This window comes from Oryctolagus cuniculus, chromosome 2, assembly GCF_964237555.1.
Source record: "Oryctolagus cuniculus chromosome 2, mOryCun1.1, whole genome shotgun sequence".
Lineage (NCBI taxonomy): Eukaryota > Metazoa > Chordata > Mammalia > Lagomorpha > Leporidae > Oryctolagus > Oryctolagus cuniculus.
The window spans coordinates 71,852,467-71,871,537 of NC_091433.1; the positions used below are offsets into that span (position 1 = coordinate 71,852,467).

Sequence of the window (19,071 nt, forward strand, 5' to 3'; positions counted from 1 at the left end):
AATGGACATCTCACCAAAGAAAATATATAGATTACAAATAAGAATATGAAAATATGCTCAGTATGACTGTACATTAGAGAACTGTAAATTAAAATAAAATACTGTTATCTCCCTACTAGAATGGGTAAACAGTTTTTGTTTAAAATTGATGATACTAATTTCTGGCATGGATATGGAACAACAGAAACTCTCTGGTGGGAATGAGAATAATAACGCTACTTTGGAAGATAGTTTGGTGGTTTCTTACAAGACTAAACATTATCTTACCATATAATCCAGTATTTACACCATTAGATGCATATGCAAATGATTTGAAAACTGAAGTCTTCACAGAGCTTGAGTGCAGATATTTAAAACAATTCTGTACATTTTTCACAACAAAAGGAAGCAAACAAGACGTCTTTCAATATGTGAATGAATAAATTAAATGTGACTTTCTCATACCTCAGCTAGAAAATACTTTTCAATAATAAAAAGAAGTGAGCACATGAAATATATACTGCTAAGTGAAGGAAGCCAGGCTGAAAAGGTAAATGTAAGATTGCGATGACATAAAACTCTAGAAAAGACAAAATAGAAACAGTAGTAGAAGCAGTGAGTGGGTTAGGAGAGTTCAGTAAGTCTCAGATGACTTTTTGGATGATGAACCTATCCCGTGTGACCCCATACTTAGTGGAAACCTGGCATGATACACTGATCAAAACCCATAGAATTTTTTATCCATTGCAAACAGCAAACTTTAATATATGCAAATATTTAAAAGTCATTTAGGAATTCAGGAATTCCCTGAATGGAATGCAGATTATGACAAAAGAATGTAAATATTTTACAAATGTCTGGAACAACCTGACAACAGAAACGAGGGAAAGGTGCTGACTTCATTTTGGAAACAGGTGGAGTCTGTAAGACTAAAGGCGAAAGGCACTGTATATAAGCATGGATTCTTCCACAGGGATCTGTGTTAACAATTCTCATATTGCTATACATGTATATTGAAATTGAGTAATCAAGTGAATCATGGATGCGAGCAATAAGATTTCTCACTACTGGAGTGGAAACACTCAGGCAAACAAAAGGAGGATGCTGCAATGATCTATGAAGTAATGAGTTGAGTTCAGTAATAAGTCATACTTACACATACATACACAGGGTTACATAGAGAAATATTTACACACATGCTTATATACATGGTTGTGTGTACATTGATATATTTCCATGCTCTGTCAGCTGACAGGGCCTAGAAGTGATGACACTCCAGAAGTAACAAGTATGCCTCACACCCAGGGTTCCTTAGAGAAGTATTTGATTTTACAGCTGGAGCAGGATATATGCAAGATGATCCAGGCGCATCATATATTACCAGAGACTAAAGAAATGCTACAAAAGTTAAAAAAATTTAATTGACAATAATGGTAATGTGTCAAAGTACATGAGAATTTCCAGTGTTAAAAGCTGGGACAATTTAGCAACAACAACAACAAAAATAGAAATGCTGGATTGGAACCCAAATTACAAAATAAATTTTCATTGAGTCCATAGTGATTTAAATAAGTGATTGGGTAAATATTTAGACAGAGTATAAGAGAAAAAACGCTGTGCATAATAATTCTAAATAATTGGGCCAGCATTGTACAATGGGTTAAGCTTCTGCCTGCAATGCTGGCATCCCATATGAGTGCTAATTCAAGTCCGAGCTGCTCTACTTCCAATCCAGCTCCCTGCTAATGTGCCTGAGAAAGCAGTGGAAGATATCCCAGTACTTGTAGGCCCCTGACACACATGTGGGAGACCCAGATGAAGCTCCTGGCTCCTGGCATTGGCTTGATCTAGCTCCGGCTATTAAAGCCATTTGGGGAGTAAATAAGTAAATAGAAAGTAAATAAGTAAATAGAAGATATTCTCTCTCTCTCTCTCCCTCCCTCCCAACTCAGCCTTACAAATAAATAAATAGATTTTTTTGAAAAAAGAATTCTAAATAATTTATATAGATACTTGATCACGAAAGAGGTGGAGCATAACTCCTCACTCCTCCAATGCAGAATGAACAAAGGAACTTCTTTCCAAAGAACACACCATGGAAAGGAAGGGAAAGGGGTAACTGACTTGGAAAACACTGCCTTAGCCAGGTGACCAGGGTCAACATCAACAATGCTAAGTCATGCTGACAGTATTAACCTTGACATAGGTGATGACTATGGTATGTTACCTCTATGGTTTTTCTCCTCAAAACCAACAACTCTAATCTATTGATGAGAAAATTGACAGAAAAATTCTAGTAGAAGGACATCCTACAGTACACTTGATCAATATTATTGCAAACTCTCAAGGTCACCCAAAGCTAAGAAAATCTGAAAAAGTATTACAGCCAGGACAACCCTAAGGAGACCTCACAACTAAATGCAATGCTGTATCCTGGATGGCAGCCTCATACAGAAAAGCATAGTCAGAAAAAAATCAAGTAAATCAAAGTAAATACAGACTCTGGCTATTCAAAATGTATCAATTTTGGTTCACTAATAATAATAAATGTACCATAATGCAATTATGTAAAATGTTAGTGATATGGACATGGTAAGCATATATGGGAACTCTTTGTGCTGTAAGTTCACATATAAAACTATTCTAAAAAATATATAGTATAGGGGCCAGCACTGTGGTGTATCAAGTTAAGCCACAATCTGCAGTGCTAGCAAACCATATGGGTGCCAGTTCAAGTCCTGGCTACTCCACTTCTAATCCAGCTCCCTGCTATTGTGCCTGGGAAAGAAGTGGAAGATATCCCAAATCCCTGGACCCCTGCACCCATGTGGGAGACAAAAAAGGACGCTTCTGGCTCCTGGCTTCAGATCAGCTCAGCTCTAGCTGTTGTAGACATTTGGGAAGTGAATCAGAAGATGGAAGATCTCTCTCTCTCTATGACTCTCCGTCCTACTCTCTCTCTCTCTAACTCTGCTTTTCAAAGAAATAAATAAATCATTAAAAATATTATAATGACCAAAGTCAAATATTACTTTAGAGATCAATAAAGAATTAAACTACAATTGCACTTCTTCACAAGCATTTGTTTTTTCTAAAAGATATTGAGACCAGAAAAGTAATTCTTAAATTTCCTTGGTAGCCTACACTGGGGTAGCTGGAGCCACCATACAGTCATTATCATTAATAAAAGCTAAGAATAAGGTGTCAGTATTTAAGTACATGTCAGAATATAATGAGTTTCACAGACAGTGAACACAGCTTATTCTGTATTTATAGAATAAGCAGGAAAATCTTTCCTTCCACAGAGTGAGCCTAACTTCTGTTTCCTGCATTACTGATAAAGGATAAAAGGAAGAAGGCCTTCATTCCTGTCACTGTGTATGGGTCTCCAGCATCTTCAGAGGTGGATCATCATCATCTACCAACCTTCCTCCCAGGACACTGGAGTCCTGTGACAGCAGGTACTTCTGATCATCCTCTCTCCAGGCCCAGTGTCTGCTCGTTTATTAGATCTTTATAATCACATTTTCAAATATTTCCTTAAAGCAGCAGATAAGAGGAATCAGAAAAGTTTTAACTATTAAACTTGCCAGAATGAGGCTGCCTAGGGTCACTTGCTAGAAAACATACTGGGTTTACTCACCACCCTCTCTTTCCCTCTACTTCAATCCACTGTTATCAGCATCGGAATGACTGGTAAAAAAAAAAAAAAAAAAAAGAAGAAGAAAGAATACAATTTACTGTGCATTTATAACAGGGAGAAGCTTGATCTTCGATCTGGTAGATCTATGTGGTCGTATATTTCTCCCCCAAGTTTAACACCAGAATGTAGCTCCCTGACTTACAGAAAGTACCACCCTAGAGCTAAACACAACTTGTTCCCACCCAGGAGATCACCCAAGATGCTGTTTCCAGTCTTACATACTTAGAATGCTTAAGTACACTTGCTACTGAACCCCACACATAAAATAGGAGAGGAGCATCGTGGCAGTTATGATATACTAAATCATGAAAACACAAAATATTGAACTAAAAAACTTATAGAGAAGTATAATTCTTCACATCCCCACACATGAATGACATGTCATGATACACACAAACATCCTAATAAAAACAAGCAAACCACTAAAACTCACGGTGGTACTAATTGTTGATTTCTCTGTGGCCCACATTGTTCTGTTTCCTTGCAAGGATCACAGACTTACACACCAGTGCAGTGGGGATGGTGTCATAGAAGCCAGAAGATACCAGGAAAAAGAACCCTTGAATACAGGGAGGAAACTGAGTCCATACTGCTTCTCAGGGTGTTGTGTATGTGTAGCTTGTTGCAGCCAGGGGATTGGAATTGAAGATGGAAAACCCATATTTCTCCAATGTTCTCTAATAATTTGATGGTGTAGGGTCATAGGTTTATATCTTTAAGTAAATGAATGTTTTTATATTGACTGGCCATTTCTTCCATTCAACATATATTCTTCTGCTGAGATATTTAAAAAAAACTCTGACATCAAAGAAATCAAATCTTTCTCTTTTTCTACCTCTCTCTATAACTGTTTTTCAAATAAATAAAATAAATCTTTAAAAAATCTCGAGAAAATATGTAAACACATGCTAACTGAACAACACACTCTTGAATGAACAGTGGGTCACAGAATAAATCAATAGAGAAATCAAAAAATTCTTGGAAACAATGAACATGATAATACAACACATCAAAAACTAAGTGATACACCAAAGCAGTTTAATCAGAAAGCTTATAACAGTTGATGCATATATCAAAAAAATTGGAAAGGCACCTTATTTGGTGCTCATTTATTTATGAGCTATCTAAGCATCTCAAGGACCCAGAAAAACAACAACAAAACAAACTCAAAATTAATAGGAGTATAGAAATAATTTAAATTAGAAAAGAAACAAAGTTGTAATTAAAAAATACAAAAAAATCAGTGAATTGAAGTGCTTGTTATTCGAAAAAATAAACAAAATTGGTACACCATTGGCCAAACTAACCAACAAAAAGAGGGAGAAAAATGAAATCAACAAAATCAGAGAAGAAAAGGGGGATGTAACAATGATACTACAGAAATAGAAATTATCATCAGGAAATACTACTAACAGACACAAAAAAAATTTCCATATTCATTGATTTCAAGAACTGATGATACAATATGTCTATACTAAGAAAGCAATGACACATGAAAAAATGCTCAGAATCACTACTCATCGGTGAAATGCCAATCAAAACAACAATGAAGTTTCTTCTTATCCCTGCTAGAATGCCTTTCATGCAGAAATCAACAAACAGCAAATGCTGGAGAGGAAGTGGGGAAAATGGTACCCTATTCCACTGTTGGTGGGAATGTAGACTAGTAAAACCACTGTGGAAAACAGTTTGGAGATACTTCAGAAATCTGTATTTGACCTAGTATATAACATAGCCATCCCACTCCTGGGAATTTACCCAAGGGAAATTAAATCAGTATACCAAAGTTATCTGTACCCTCATGTTTATTGCAGTCAATTCACAATACCTAAGATATGGGATCAACCCAAATGTTGGTCAACTGAAGACTGGATAAAGAAATTATGGGATTGAATACTACACAGTGGTATGTGTGTGTGTGTGTGTGTATGAAATCCTGTCATTTACAACAAAATGGATGCAACTGGAAAATATTATACTTGGTTAAGTAAGCCAGTCCCAAAAGGACAAATACCATATGTTCTCCCTGATCTCTGATAACTAATAGAGCACCTAAAAGGTAATCTAGAGAAGTGAAATTGACACTTTGAGATGCAATGACTTTGAACAGCCCTTGTCTTGACTGTTGAGGAACACTTTCTTTTCTCATACTATTTGTTGAACTCTTTACTTAACATAGAGTTAATCTTATGTATATAAAGTTCATTCAAAATATATATTAGTAAAAAATAACAATGGGAATAGGAGAAGGAAGTGGAAGAGGGGTGGGAATGCAGGTAGGTACAGTGGGAAGAATCACTATGTTCCTAAAGTTGTACTTATGAAATGCATAAAGTTTGTATACCTCAAATAAAAGGTTTCTGGGAAAAATAAAATAAAATATGTCAATGTAAAAATTAAAAGAATAAAAAGGGAGGAACAGGAAAGTTGGGAATGTGGGCAGGATTGAAGGTAGGGCAGGAAGTATCATATGCTCCTAAGTCTATCTGTATATATGAAATATATGGAATTTGTTCACCTTATATAAATAAAAAATTATAAATAAAAAAAGAAAATGGGTAAGTAAACTTCTCTCCCAGTTCTATGCACATTACCACATCTACCCCTTCATTGTGCAGGTGAAATTCCTGGATACACATGAGGTTCAATAAAGTGTCAGCGCCATTGTCACTTTCAGCACTTTCAGCTTCTCCCCATAGCTGGCATCTTTTGATCTTATGCAGTCATTTAACAGTGTCCAGCATGTATAATGGGAAGTGTTAGTCAACCCCACACAACAGGTTTTAAGCAATATAAAATCAGGGAATGTTAAATACATGAGAGTCATGTGAGAAAGGAAACTGTAAAAGTATAAGAGTGTATCTATTCAAGAACATGCAAGTGTGTGTGATAATCTCACTGGCAAACCAAGGAAGGATCCAGCCTCTTTCTAATCACCATTAAGGTTTCATGTGGAACTCAGAAACATTCTGACTTCATTCCTTAACCTCACAGCGCTGCTCCCACATCTCCATATATGAAGCTACTAGGGAAGAGACAGGGGAGGATTGGGAGTTTAAACAGCTTAAAATAAATTGGCATTGAGTATAGAGGCCCAAATGGCTCTACCAGGTGTGCAGTGTTGAAGACAAATTAAAACAAAAGTCCAACAATTCAATGCAACAAGATGCTGCTCACTAGAAACATAACCAAAAGCTGAAATACAAGGTCTTGTATTACGTGCTTCATACACATCCATTTTAACCAATCAAATATATATAACAGGAAAGCAGCTTTGGCAATATTACTTCAGGCAATGTAGTACTTGAAGCCTTTTACTAAGTTAGAAAAGCATTGTATTGGGTTAAATTGGTCATCTAATAACAAAGATTTGGCATGGATACATTTTAATATGTCAACTGAAAGAGCCCCAAAATATATTCAACAAAACAATGTTGAGGTATGACAGAAGTTGATAAATTTTTAACTCACTTCTTTCAATATATAACAGATCTCATGCTGAAAAATAGAAGAAATAAGCTAAGGACAAAGAAAAACAGTAATATACTTAATGAGGTAGAACTAATAGAAAATGTTAAATTATTTATCTTAAAAGTAGAAATCTCATCCTCTTTTTCATACTTTTGGTTCAATTACCAACTGTGAAAATAAATTTATCAGTCAATTTCAAGGATTATTACGGCAAAGAGGTGATAAAAAATTTTACCCAAATGAACCATTAGGATGCTAAATGACAGCAATGTGTATGACTCGACTGCTCCTTGCACGCTTTGGTAGGCCCCATAATTCATTTATTTTGTGATTTAACTTTTACGATCTCCTTGTCTGCAATAATAATTTTATAATTGGCTATTGGAATTGCACTAAATCTATAAAAATCTGCAAAAGTCCTCAAAATTCCACATATGTGGATTATCACTGGCCCTAATAATCATTCTCCACAATGTGCACCAAATTCTTCAACAAAGTAAAACAAACACAGCATGTGCTACAGAAAGCAAATGAAAAATACCTGCCAGGAGACTGCTGAGCTAACACTCAGCACCTTCTATGATTCCCCATTTGAGTCTTCTGCAGACAGCTCTGCTTTTCAGTTTCCCCATCAACACATTACATATGCATCCTTTTCAGAAATCATTGTCTCCATGCCTTGTGAATCTAAACACCAGCACAATTTCACAAGAAGGGCAAGAATCTTTTCAGGGTTTGCTGTGAATGACAAAACCATATAGCTTAACTGAACCACAGACATGCAAACCTTGGTGAACACCAGGAATAGCAAGGAACCCTGAGTGTGAAGACAAGGATCATAAAACTTACACAGCTGTTAACTTTTCCCAGAAAGCAAACACAGATTAGTAGCTGTTTTTCCTTTCCGTTTGCTTCTTTCTCTTCTTTCCTGTTGACATTTGAAACATATGTCCGTTTCCACTCCCGTATTTCTGCTGCCACCCCTCCCCACCAATAAATCAGTTCATTGCATGAACTGAGACAGAGACATATTGTCGCTAGTTTCTTCTCTATCCAGATGTGAGCAGCCATAGTAACAGAGTTCAGGAGGTTGGCTTCAGTATAAAGGTTATTTTGCAGACCATTATTCTCCAAAGTTCATGAGGAATAAATAAGTGTGCATGTATGTGTGTATGTTCATGTGTGTTCTACTGATACAAATTAAAGACCTAAATGGTTCACAGATTTCTCTATGAACAAAGCATTGCACTATAGGATATAAAAGAGTTCACTTAAGAAACCTTTCAGAAAACCACTACTACTATGACTTGCTCTAAAGAATAAATTTCCAAAGAAATGCAAAAATCTGTTTTCCATGAAGATGAACATGTGAACTGCTGTGAATAAAAATCTAGGTACTGTGGCAATAACAACAAACAAAACAGCAATCAATGTCAAACTCTCCACCTCTAAGTTTCTTTGGAAAGTGTTCCAAAGTAATAAAAAAGAATTATCTCCAGTAAATACAATCTCAAAAAATTAGAGACAGATATCAAAACATCCTAGATTACTTTAACGTACTACAAAATTATTCTTTGCATAAGATAAAAGAATGCTTCAAGGAATTCCATGATGGGGGAATAGGAAAAAGGCTCTAGGCGGAGGGAAAATAGTGGGAATGGGGGGGCGGGGCGGGGGAGGAAGTACATTCTCAGGGAAGAGTTAGAGAGAAAACTTCAGTAGAAATTCTACAGAAGAAAGAGGGACATTGTGGATCTGTGTGGAAGGCATGGACATGAAGCAACGAGCACAGACACAATACACAACACCAGCAGCCAAGAGCTAAAGAAAGCACCAGCTTCCGAGAGGGCGCTGACATCCGAGCACAGCCGCCTCTGCCACTGGTAGTACAGCCAGCGGGAGAGCCTGGTAGATCACACTGTCTGTCAATCAGGCCTGGAGCCCTAAGGGGGCAAGGTGCCCACTAACCCAGTGGAAAAAGGGCACATTTCCCTCTCCACATCCCCCCATCAACGTCAAGAAGCAACTGGCTCAGAGAGGATGAGCGCCACTTTGGATGTAAGCAGCACCTACGGCAGCTATTGTGTGCACACCCAGCAGCTGGCAGGGAAAAGGAACCATTCTGACCTCAGTACTAGCTGCAAAGGCTCTTGTGCAAGCTGGAAACCAGGGGGGAGAAAGGGCCATTGTGAAATGAGTAGAGGCTGCAGCCAGTGGCTCCTGTGCATGCAGGGATTTTACCAGAGGGAAAAAAAATTGCATTCCCCACTGAATTTGAGCCTGGCTGGGTGAATTCACAGGGGCCTAGGTACCCACATAGGACTGTGAGGTGCTCCAGCCTTTCAACACATCATAAGCTCCAGGGCTCAGACTTCTTAGGTGGAGCACCCACAGGCAGCTGGCTCTGGGAACATCTCTACCTCTCCATGGATGGGACAGGCTAGTGGGGTGAGGCAGATCCTCTGCACTCCATGACTGTGGGAGCCTTGTGTGCTGAAACCGTGGGAACACTGTGACAGCATAAGAGGATGCAGGGTGTAGCTAGGTCTCTGGGCAATCACTGTGTGTGGATCCACATGCTCTGAGCCGCCTGATTGCCTGAGGTGAGTCAATGCAATGGGATCTGTGCTCACACTTAGGACAGCACAGATCCTTTGTACAGTTCAGACAATAGTGCAAATGAGTGTTTCACCCACTGTGGGTTAATACCCAGCCATTGATCACCTTGAAGAGAAGAGGTGAAGGTAGGATCACACCAACAGAAGTATTCATACCCTCAATTGTACTAAAAAGAAGAAAACCTAGCACAACTAACTTGAGTGTAATCCTGGATACTCACCCCACGATGGAGCACTGACCAGAGCTCCATGGCCATACTCAGCAAATGCCTCTGGGTATTGAATGAAAGAGCAGACACTCTACTAAGCCACAGAAGCATAGTTCAAAGATAAACACCATCATCAAAGGAAAAAACTATAAATATTTCCAATGATGCCTAAAATAAACATAGAAATTCAAGAAATAAGAAAAAGGAAAACAGCATGTCCCACCCAAAGAAACAAAACAATACTTAAAGAATAGAATGTGGGGGCCAGCTCCATGGTGCAATGGGTTAATCCACTGCCTGCAGTGCTAGCATCCCATGTGAGCGCCAGTTCTCATCCTGGCTGCCCCTCTTCCAGTCCAGCTCTCTGCTATGGCCTGCAAAAGCAGTGGAAGGATGGCCCAGGTGCTTGGGCCCCCACACGTGTGTGGGAGACCAGGAAGGAGCACCTGGCTCCTGGCTTCGGATCGGCTCAGCTCCAGCCATTGTGGCCATTTGGGGCATGAACCAGTGGAGGAAGACTTTCTCTCTGTCTCTCCCTCTCACTGTAACTCTACCTCTCAAATAAATAAATAAAATCTTTAAAAAAAAAAAAGAACAGAATGTGATGAAAAGAGATTCATGAAATGCCTGTAATGGGTTTCAAAAGAATAGTTATAGAATTACTCATAAGCAATGAGTAACAAACTCCCAAGTTAAATAATTCCATACATACCATGGATGAAAAATTTTCCATGAGATATAAATTTTGAAGAGAAACCAAACTGAAGTATTAGAAATTAAGAATTAATATGTCAAATAAAAAATACAGTGGAAAGCCTTAACAAGACTTGGTGAGGCACAAGAAAGAATAACTGAGCTAGAAGACAAATCCTAGGATATCTTTCAGTCAGAGAAAAAAAATAAAAAAAGAAATTAGAAAACTTAAAAATAGTGTTGGAGATTGACTGGATACTATCAAATGACCTAACGTATAGATCTTAGGAGTACCTGTAGGTCTTAATAGAGATGATAGACTAAATGGCCTATTTAGTTAAATAATTACAGAAAACTTCCCTAATTTGGAGAAAGAAAACAACATCCAAGTACAGGAAGCACATAGAACTCCTAACAGACATGACCAGAGAAGATCTTCACCATGACACATTGTATTCAACTTTCCACAGTAAACCATACAGAAAAGATTCTAAAATGTGCATCAGAGAAACACCAGATTACTTTCAGGGGAATTCCAATTAGACTTATAGTTGACTAATCAGAAATCCTGCAGGCTCGAAGAGAATGGGGAGATATATTCCAACTCTTATAAAAAAAAAAAAAAACTGTCGATCCAGAATACAGTAGCCTGCAGAGTTATCATTCATGAATGAAGCAAAATAAAGAACTTTCATAACAAACAAAAATTGACAGAATTTGTCACCACTCATTCAGCCTTACAAAAGACGTTTGAGAAACACAGAAAGATAACCATCATTATGAGAGAAGGTTAAGGCAGAATATCTGCAAGTAAAAGTACAAAAGAAATCCAAAGTAAAAAATAGGGATAATTATGGAAAAATGGCAGGGCCATTTCGTTACTTATTAATAGTCATCTTGAAAGTAAATGGCCTCAACTCTCCAATCAAAAGTTACAGACTTAGCTGAATGACTTAAAAAAACAAGACCCATCTACTTGCTGCCTACAAGAAACACATCTCAACAACAAAGATAGATGTAGACTAAAAGTGAAAGGATGGAAAAAGATATTCCATACTAACAGAAAGCAAAAAAGGGAAGGTGTAGCCCTCTTACTCTCAGACAAAATAGTCTTTAACACAAAAACTGTTAAAAGACACAGAAAAGGGCACTATGTAATGATTAAGGTATCAATTCAACAGGCATATGTAATAATAAATATATATTCACCCAATTATAGGGTGCCTGGCTATTTAAAATAAATGCTAATGAATGTAAAGGAAGACATAGACTTCATACAATACTAATGGGGGACTTCAACAGCCAACCTTCATCACTGGATAGATCAACCAGATAGATCAACAAATAAATAGCAAAACTAATCAAAACTATGGAGCAAGTGGACCTAACCAATATCTTCAGAGCTTTTCACCCCATAATTACAGAATGCACATTCTTCTCATCAGCACATGGAACTTTCTCTAGGACCATATACTGAGACCATATACTGAGCCATAAAGAAAGTATCAGCAAAATTCAAAAAAATCAAAATCATACCATGCATCTTTTCTGATCACAATGGATTCAAGCAGGAAATCAACAATTCAAGAATCTCTAGAACATATACAAATACATGGAGACTGAACAACAAGCTCCTGAATGACCAGTGGGTCATAGAAGAAATCAAAAGAGAAATAAAAAATTACTGGAAATAAATGCAGATGACAATACATAGTATCAAAACTTATGGGAGAGGCTGGCATTGTGGCGTAGTGGGTTAAGCTGCAGCCTACAGTGCTGGCATCCCATATGGGTGTCAGTTTGAGTCCTGGCTGCTCCACTTCCGATCCAGCTCTCTGCTGTGGCCTGGGAGAGCAATGAAAGATGGCCCAAGTCCTTGGGCCCCTGTACCTGCATGGGAAACCTGGATGAGGCTCCTGGCCCCAGCTTCAGGTCGGCACAGCTCCAGCCATTGAGGGCAATTGGGGGGTGAACCAGTAGATGAAGGACCTTTCTCTCTCTCTCTCTCTCTCTCTGTAATAATCAACACAGAGATTGAATCAGTAATATGGACACTCCCAACAAATAAAAGACTAGGTCCCAATGACTTCAGTGCTGAATTTTATCAGAGAGTTAAAGAACTAATTCCAATTCTTCTTGAGCTATTTAAACAATGTAAAGGGAGAGTATCCTCCCAAACTCCTTCTATAAAGCCCGCATTACATTAATTCCTACACCTGAAAAAGAAATGACAGAGAAGAAGAACTGTAATTTCTCTGATGAATGTAGATGCAAAAATCCTCAACAAACTACCAGCCAGTGTAATCCAACAACACATCAGAAAGATCATCTGCCCAGATCAAGTGAAATTTACCCCTAGTATGCAGGGGTGGTTCAACATCTGCATATCAATAAATATGATACATCACATTAACAAATTAAAGAACAGAAAACATGATGATCTCAATACATGCAGAGAAATAATTTGATAAAATATAACATTCTTTCATGATGAAAACCTTAAGCAAATTGGATATAGAAGGAACATTCTTAAACATAATCAAGGCAGTTTATGACAAACTGATATCCCACATCCACAATAGCTACAAAAAAATTAAATACCTTGGATTAAATTTAACCAAGTACATCAAAGACCTCTATGATGAAAATTGCAAAACATTAAAGAAAGCAACATAAGAAGACACAGCAAAATGGAAAAATCTTCCATGTTCATGGATTGGAAAAATCAGTATCATAAAAATTACAAAACTACCGAAGCAATTTAGAGTCAATGTGATCCAGTCAAAATATCAACAACAGTCCTCATATCTAGAAAAATGATGCTAAAATTCATATGGAAACACAGAGACCCCAAATAGCTAAAGCAATCTTATACAACAAAAACAAAGATAGAGGCATCACAATACCAGATCTCAAGACATACTACAGGGCAGTTATATCAAAACAGCCTGGTACTGGCACTAAAACAGACATGTAGACCAATGGTGCAGAATAGAAACTCCAGAAATTAATCCATGCATCAACAACCAACTTATCTTTGACAAAGAAGCAAAAATTAATCACTAGTGCAAAGACAATCTCTTCAACAAATAGTGCTTGGACATGCAGAAGTATAGAACAAGACCCCTACCTTACACCTTACACAAAAAAATCACTCAAAGTGAATCAAAGACCTAAATCTACAATCTGATACCATCAAATCATGAGAAAACATTGTGGAAACCCTACAAAACATTGGCAGAGGGAAAGACTCCTTGGAAAAGACACCAGAAGCATAGGCAATCAAAGCCAAATTTGGCAGATGGAATTCCATAAAGCTGAGAAGCCTCTTCACTGTAAAACAACTCCCAGCAAAGTGAAGAGGTAACTGTCAGAATGGGAGAAAATATTTACAAACTATGCAACTGATAAAGGATTAATTTCCAGAATCTATAAAAAGCTCAAGAAACTGAATAATAACAAAATAATTAATCCAGCTAAGAAACAGGAAAAGGACCTGAACAGACATTTTTCAAAAGAGGAAATTCAAATGGTCAACAGACACATGAAAAAAAGCTCAGGATCACTAGCTATAAGGGAAATGCAAACCAAAACCACAGTGAGGTTTCACCTCACCACAGTTAGAATGGCTTTCATACAGAAATCAACAAACAACAAATGCTGGCCAGGATATGGAGAAAAGGGTACCCTAATCCACTGTAGGTGGGAATGTAAAGTTGGACAGCCACTGTGGAAGACAGTATGGAGATACCTCACAAATCTGAATATAGATGTGACGTATGACCCAGCCATCCCACTCCAAGATATTTACCTATAGAAAATGAAATCAGCATATGAAAAAGGTATCTGTACCTTCATATTTATTGCAATTGAATTTGCAATAGTTAATATATGGAATCAACCCAAATGTCCACAAATTGAAGACTGGATAAAGAAATTATGGTGTATATGTACACTCTGGATTAGTACAGAGTGGTAAAAAATGAAATCCTGTAATTTGCAACAAAATAGATGTAACTGGAAACCACCATACTTAGTGAAATATGCCATTCCTAAAAGACAAATACCATATGTTCTCTCTGATCTGTGGTAACTAATAGAGTACCTAAAAGGTAATCCATAGGAGTAAAATTGACACTTTGTGATGTGATGATTTTAAACAGCCCTTGTCTTGACTGTTGAATAACAATGTTTTTTTGTTTGTGTGTTTTTATTTTTTCTTCTTTTTTCTTCATACTATTTGTTGAACTCTTTATTTAAGTGAAGGGTTAATCTTATGAGTATTAAATTAATTGAAAATAGATCTTTGTAAAAATTAAGAATGGGAATGGGAGAGGGAGAAGGAAGAAGGAAGAAGGATGGGAATATGGATAGGAGGTAGGGTGCAGAGAATCACTATGTTCCTAAATTTGTATATATGAAATGTATGTAGACAAGGGAGTAGAGTCATGGAAGAAGACAGAAGAAAACAGATAAGTCAGTATTCAGTAACCATGGCCTCTGACACTGAATTGATCATTAAACGCAAATGTTCAACATAAACCTGCTAGAAAGATGTAGATTCAACAAAGAAATGTAAACATCCAGATACAGAATGACAACGGTAGTTTCTTCTACTGTTAACTTATTCCTTAGACTGATTTGATCAAGACAAAATTTCCCCTAAATTCCTTGTGTGGTGAGATCACTAACTCTCTTTGGTAATCGTCCACTTCAGATTTTTAACTCTTATTAGATATGAGTCAAAGGTCAATTGTGGACTTCATTGTAAATTTTTTTAAATCTATTTCTTCCTCTCACACATCCTCAAAATTTACTTCTTCAAAACACTGCTAATTCAAACCTGACGGTTGGATCCACAGAGATAATTAATGATATGTCTAAAATGACCTAATTGAAATAATTCCAGGGTTCCACTAGCAGAGAAATACAAGTGGAATGTGGCACTTCCAATGCTACCTTCTGGAAGAACTAAGAGATAGTCCAAGGATGGGAGCTTAACAGAAGCCATTTAATTAGGGAGATTATCAATGGCTAACATATTAAATAGGAGGCCTAAAGGCAAAGTTATTCATTGATTAAGTGACCTACATATGTCAAATACAAGTCTATTTTTAAAGTTTCTTAAGTATTTTCAATGGGTTCTGAATGATCTGTAGGAAGCTCTGACTTAGTTGTGAAGAGTTTGATGTATGTATCCACCTTTAAACCTAGATCATGTTTTATATCAACATTTATATTAAGCAAAGCCAAGTTACTTGACCTATGGCCTGTTAAAGTGTTCCTCAGGTAATCTTTGAGATGCTTTCATCCATTTTCATAGTGCTCATTCTCAACCTTTATCACAGGAAGAATACACAACACTTTCAGTACGACATATACATTAGGAAAAAATTTGATGTCACTCAGATCGAGAAGTTCATAAATGGTGAATGAAAGATCTGTATCTTTGCCTCTGTGTTTCCATTTCAGCCTCAAACAATGAAGCCCTGCTGAGAGAGTGTCAGGATTGGATAAGTCATTTCTGTACATGTCAGCATGGTACTCCTCTGATATACTGAATTTCAGCTGTCCCATGACCGAGGATACCAGAGATAAGCATTGAAGAGCTTTGAGGTGCTGCTCTAAGAATATATCTTTAAGTTCCTGAATAATGTGCTCTAATGTTAGAATACTTAGGGTTTCTTTACAGTAACTCGCAGAAGTTAGCTGAGACTCCAGGTTGCCTTGCTAAGCCCTATCGAATTTCCCAGGGTGTTTCATTTGAATATCAAACTTAGTTGCCAACTTTGTGGATTCCTCAAACCACAAAAAACTCATGATACACTTTAATATTTTCCATTACTTCACTCAGTGAATGCAGGTCAATGATCAAGCTACTGGCTGCAAACATCAGAGGTTTGCCCCTGGAGATTTTTCCCAAAGGCTCTTATAAAAGGTAAGACATTTTAAGAACAACAGTGGTAACAATGAAATCAAAATCTGTGACTGCACTACAGAGTACAAATGCTCAGCCAGCTATGCAGTTATTCCATCTAATATTTGTGTCACTATTTATGACATCTAAACATAAAACAAGTGCTTGCAGAAGGTCCAGGAAAATTTCATATATACAAATTTAGGAACACATGGATACTTCCCACCATATCTTCCCTGTATATGTGAAATACATGAAACTTTTATAACTTTAAAATTTTTTTTAAATATGATACATATATACCCTATGAAATACTACTCAGCAATTAAAAAAAAGAAATCCTGTCTTTTGCAACAAAATGGATGCAAATGGAAAACCTTTATACTTAATGAAATAAGCCAGTCCAAAAAAAAGAAAGATATTGTATATTTTCCTTGATCTGCGGTAACTAATGAAGTACCTAAAATATAATGTATTGTAGTAAAATTGACATTTTGAGATTCCTTGATCATTTACAGCCTTTGTCTCTACTGTTGAAGAGCAATATTTTTTTCTTCATAGAATTTTTTGAACCTTTTACTTAGTGTAGGGTTTATCTTATGAGTATAAAGTAAACTGAAAATAGAGCTTTGTAAAAATTAAGAGTGGGAATTGGAGAGGGAAGAGGAAGGAGGGTAAGACCATGGGTGGTAGAGTGAGAACTATCACTATGGTCCTAAATCTGCTTATATGAAATACATGAAATATGTATACCTTAAATAAAATTAACAATAAAAAGTATGCATCAAAATTTTCATGGAATTTCAATTTAAAAATAAGTATATTGTGGCATGAAAAAAAATTAACTCCAATTCTTCTCAAACTATTCAGAACAATCGAAGAAGAGGGAGTCCTCCAAAATTCTTTTTTTGAAGCCAGCATCACCTTAATTCCTAAGCCAGAGAAAGATGCAGCACTGAAAGAGAATTACAGACCAATATCCCTGATGAACATAGATGCAAAAATCCTCAATAAAATTCTCGCCAATAGAATGCAACAACACATCAGAAAGATCATCCACCCAGACCAAGTGGGATTTATCCCTGGTATGCAGGGATGGTTTAATGTGCGCAAAACAATCAATGTGATACACCACATTAACAGACTGCAGAAGAAAAACCATATGATTATCTCAATAGATGCCGAGAAAGCATTTGATAAAATACAACACCCGTTCATGATGAAAACTCTAAGCAAACTGGGTTTGGAAGGAACATTCCTCAATACAATCAAAGCAATCTATGAAAAACCCACGGCCAACATCCTATTGAATGGGGAAAAGTTGGAAGCATTTCCACTGAGATCTGGAACCAGACAGGGATGCCCACTCTCACCACTGCTATTCAATATAGTTCTGGAGGTTCTAGCCAGAGCTATTAGGCAAGAAAAAGAAATTAAAGGGATACAAATTGGGAAGGAAGAACTCAAACTATCCCTCTTTGCAGATGACATGATTCTTTATTTAGGAGACCCAAAGAACTCTACTAAGAGACTATTGGAACTCATAGAAGAGTTTGGCAAAGTAGCAGGGTATAAAATCAATGCACAAAAATCAACAGCCTTTGTATACACAGACAATGCCATGGCTGAGGAAGAACTTCTAAGATCAATCCCATTCACAATAGCTACAAAAACAATCAAATACCTTGGAATAAACTTAACCAAGGACGTTAAAGATCTCTATGATGAAAATTACAAAACCTTAAAGAAAGAAATAGAAGAGGATACCAAGAAATGGAAAAATCTTCCATGCTCATGGATTGGAAGAATCAATATCATCAAAATGTCCATTCTCCCAAAAGCAATTTACAGGTTCAATGCAATACCAGTCAAGATACCGAAGACCTTCTTCTCAGATCTGGAAAAAATGGTGCTGAAATTTATATGGAGGCACAAGAGACCTCGAATAGCTAAAGCAATCTTGTACAACAAAAACAAAGCCGGAGGCATCACAATACCAGATTTCAGGACATACTACAGGGCAGTTGTCATTAAAACAGCATGGTACTGGTACAGAAACAGATGGATAGACCAATGGAACAGAATTGAAACACCAGAAATCAGCCCAAACATCTACAGCCAACTTATATTTGATCAAGGATCTAAAACTAATTCCTGGAGCAAGGACAGTCTATTCAATAAATGGTGCTGGGAAAATTGGATTTCCACGTGCAGAATCATGAAGCAAGACCCCTACCTTACACCTTACACAAAAATCCACTCAACATGGATTAAAGACCTAAATCTACGACCTGACACCATCAAGTTACTAGAGAACATTGGAGAAACCCTTCAAGATATTGGCACAGGCAAAGAATTTCTGGAAAAGACCCGGGAGGCACAGGCAGTCAAAGCCAAAATCAACTATTGGGATTGCATCAAATTGAGAAGTTTCTGTACTGCAAAAGAAACAGTCAGGAGAGTGAAGAGACAACCGATAGA

At 37.1% G+C, this 19,071-nt stretch overlaps 1 pseudogene; it reads right to left on the reverse strand.

Annotated features, from left to right (window-relative positions):
* Positions 1–5,931: 5,931 nt before the first annotated feature.
* Positions 5,932–16,791, reverse strand: LOC138848723 (52 kDa repressor of the inhibitor of the protein kinase-like; annotated as a pseudogene).
* Between the last annotated feature and the right edge of the window lie 2,280 nt (positions 16,792–19,071).